Here is a 3,982-nt window from a genome sequence, read left to right as displayed (position 1 = left end):
AATTGGCTTAATTAGTAAGTAGATTAATGGCAATTGCTGGTGAGTTGGTTTCCAGCAGAGTTTCACCAGAGAGGGTTAATCGGAGTCAGGTCTGGAATCTTTCCCAGAACTGGCTGCCAGCCATTTCCACCAACCAATCAACCTTCCAAGTAATGAAGGAAACCAAATAAAATTTATATTCTCTGTGTCATTATCTGGGACCGAAATTCCTTGGAAATGCCTCCTGATTGGGTGCAGTAAGACTGTTCCCATTTCAGAATTTTAACAGAGATTTTAACTTTCATGATTTATCTGGGTACCAAAGTAGAATTTCAAATGGCACTCGAAGTATCACCACAGAACAACTGAGCATACTGGAAACTTCTGACACTAAGTCAATTTCAGGTTCAGGGAATTTGCAACCCCCTTCCTGAGCCCTAAATCTGTTATCCACCAAAACGCTTTCAAAATTTTTGCTCTACGTTTTGCAGCCTTTTCACTTATTTTTTTTTCATAGTGATAAAAATGCATTCATAGTTCAACTTGCAGCTGCATTAGTCTTGCAAAAAAAAATCCCTGCTGAGAAATGCATATAATAGGAGAAACAGATCGGCTGGACAGCAGTGTAATTAATGCCAGAAAGGGCTGAGGCCGGTTTCATAGTTTGTCTTTTGAGGATATCAAGACGAGACCTGGTGAAAAATGACGCATGCTTTAGCATTTCAGAAAGCTGGCAACCGGCAGCGCTTTTCCTTCTTTCTTTGACTTTCTGCTGTGGAACAAAGGGGTCGGCAGAACTAGCTAGGTTGTAATGAGTTCTATGTCCCTAGCGCATTAAGTGCATCATGGAAACATATTGTATCGAAATAGTTTGGAGGAGAATACTGGGGATGAAAGAGAATGGGTGCTTTGATCAGCTCCCTGGGGTCCTGAGCGCGCACAGACTGACTTGCAAGGAGTTATTCAGCTCCAGCTAGACACACTTACAACACCATTGAAAGGAATTTGCATGTCTGTAATTTATCACATTGGTCCAGAACATTATTGCAAGGTAAATAAAAGTTAGTAGAATAAAAAAAAAAGCAATCATTGAAGATATAGAGGAAACTGTGTGGCCGCTCTTGAGATTAAAAATAGAAATATGTCCACAAACGTGATTTTGAACTGACTTGTTTGTGCAACATTCTTAACAGGTTATGTTGCGGGGGGGGGGGGGAAGATTTTTTTAAAAGTGTCACAATTTCTGTGCCTTCCTGCTTTAGCAGAGAGTATTTTCAGCTCCCCACTGGAATAAGTCAGAAGGCTGAAAGAGATTTGAGTGGTCATCACCAGCCTCCAACATGCATAGAAAAATCAACAGACACTTTGAGAGGATGTGAGACATGGCTTAATCTTCTTAATATCTGCAAGGGGTAAGGTTAAATCTCATTTTTCCTATTGTTGATTGCACTGCCAAAGCCCTGTTTGCTGAGTTTAGCTTAAAAAGCTAAAATGTCCAGAGACCCAGTCAGTAGGAAAACCTGAGAAGTGAACATTTAACAGACACGCATTGTTCAAGTTTTTAAACAACCCAGTTAAACAGCAAACAAGAATCTTCAACTTGACCTTGGAAAAGGCTGTGTGCCTCCAGATAATCTATCAAACAGCTCTGGATGACAATGATATATTTCAAAGTATTGTCAGATGAAAAGATTGATAAATTTGCGGCTGCACAGAGAGAACTTTGGAAACAGGCAACTTAACTCACCAACTCTGCCTCCTCTGCTCCATCCCCATCGCCCAGTCCCCAGTGCCCCATCCCCACCCCTCCACCCCTCAGCCAGCCTAGCGGCCAGCTCGGTAGAAGATGGCCACTAAATCAGCACTGTAATATTTCTTAAGGGGCACGGAAAAGCTGTGAACAGTACTTCTCATATTAAACGCAATATTTCTTCGCTTTCGTGGGGAACAAAAGTCATAGCAAGACGCCTTTGTGGCTAATTCAGTCAAAGGCACATCTCTGGTTCCCCCCGCAGACAGGTCAGTGTCGTTCTGTTTGGTCCACCGAGGGGGTGTTTTCACACTGAAAACGGAGCCAGCTGTCCCTGTCATACCCGCACCACTGGGGAGCACGCACTAGCCATGGTTATTAGGCGCATTCTACACCTGCAAAATATACCGATTTCCAAGACTTTTCAAGACACCCTGTCGTTCTCATGCCCCTCCTCTTTCCTCTACTAAACTTTGACAACACAATTCAAGTCCTGGATGAAAGCACTGCGCGCCAGAGGAACGCTGAGGAGGGGGTAGCTCAGCTACTGTCTCGGGGTGTCTATTGAGCAGTCATCAAAGAAATGAGGCGTCAAGTTTGTTTTCAAAAGTATGGAAAAACTTCCAAATAATTGCTTTGAGGAGTCACAGGTTCGCTATTGCCACACATGCTAATGTTGAGCCCTAATATTGAATTGTATGCACTTGTTTTGTGGGGTTGCAGCCAAGCGTCCTTCATTTCGAAATGGCTCATTTTTTAAAATTCTATTGGTATTTCGGATCACTAAGCGGGACATGAATTTCTTCGGAGTTCACTCAAAGCGAGCGCATGCCTATTTTTGTTTTAAAAAATTGAATGTCAAAGCTGGATTTCATAATAACACTACTGAAAACATCTCCCAGGGACACTTATCACCCCAGTCCATTTCCAAAAGTTTGCATTCCAGCTGTGGGTAACTAAATCGTGGGGAGATGCTCAGTGGCCTAAACAAGGAAAAATCTCAAGGGGAGCCTGTGCAATCGCTGAGGAGAAATTGTAAAGCAGAAATAATTCAGGAAATAAAAAAAATCTTTAGGCGTGAGAATTCCCCCAAGTGTCAGTCCTTCAAGGAAGCGCGAAGAGCTTCCTCTCTGAGCACTTATACAGAGCTGGGATGGGGGTGGGGAACCAAAATTTTCTACCAGGCTTCGGAAGCTGGAGAGTGGCAAGCAGGGAAACTGAGGGGGTTTAATTATCTGTGGTGTGTCTCCAATCCTGATCTATGTCTAATTTTGCCACCCAAAGTACAAAGAGCTGTATGGTAAGTTCCTAGAGAAAGCGAGGTAGAGGGGTGCCCAAGACGCTTTGGGCTGCTGGGACACAGGCAGGGGTGAAGCACACTGTGTGCCGCAGACGGAAGAGAGGGGATGCTTCTTACTAGCAGAGAACCCTGGTGTCTGTCCTGGAAGCCAGGGGGACCGCCACCAAGCCTGCCTCTCCAAAGCAATGTCAGCGCAACAGGTTGTTTGGAACAGGTGCGGGCGCATCAGGGAACCTGCTGGCTTTTAGCTGCGGAGAACAGCCGGAGGGCAATCCCCCGAAAAGCAAGGGGAGGTCCTTCAGAGGCCGAAATTGGGGCCGGCTGGAAGCCTGCGCCCCAGCCACTGTCGCAGCTAGCGCGGGCGCTGAAAAGCAAACCAGCCCGCCCACAACCTGCGCCCCAGAGCACCCCGCTCAGGGCCGCGGGTCGACCCCGGGCTTCCGGCCTGGGCAGGCGACGCATTAGCCCGGGGCAACCTTAGAGGACGCCTGGGGTCCCGATTCCTGGCCTACTGCGGGCCGATAGCCCCCCATCCACTCGCCGCTTCCTGGAACCCCTCTTGGAGACTTCTATGCGCAAAGACAGCAGAGCTGCGGAGAGCCTGGCGCCGGGGCAGCTACTTCCAGGCTCCAGGGCAGACAGACAGGACCCGAACCCCGACTGCCCGGGTAGCGGGGGCTAGGCAGGCCTCAGGGACTACGAGTCCGACTCCACCCCGGCTCCAGGGAACCCTGGGAACGCGGAGCAGCAGGCTGGGCGCATGCGCGCCTCCGGCCAGGGTCCCTCCCCAGCCCGCTGAGTTTGGGGAAAGTTTGGCGAGGTTTGCCTTGTCAGCAGCGGACATCCCAACGGCTGGGCCTCCGGGAACAGGAGCCCAGGAGCCCCCGGGAGCCCCGGGAGCCAGCTTGGCAGGGCCCCGAGGGCTGAAAGGCAGCAGAAGGTGGGGTGAAGGA

Source organism: Nannospalax galili, unplaced genomic scaffold, assembly GCF_000622305.1.
Source record: "Nannospalax galili isolate Female #2095 unplaced genomic scaffold, S.galili_v1.0 scaffold14, whole genome shotgun sequence".
In the NCBI taxonomy this organism is placed as follows: Eukaryota; Metazoa; Chordata; class Mammalia; order Rodentia; family Spalacidae; genus Nannospalax; species Nannospalax galili.
This window is presented reverse-complemented; position numbering follows the sequence as displayed.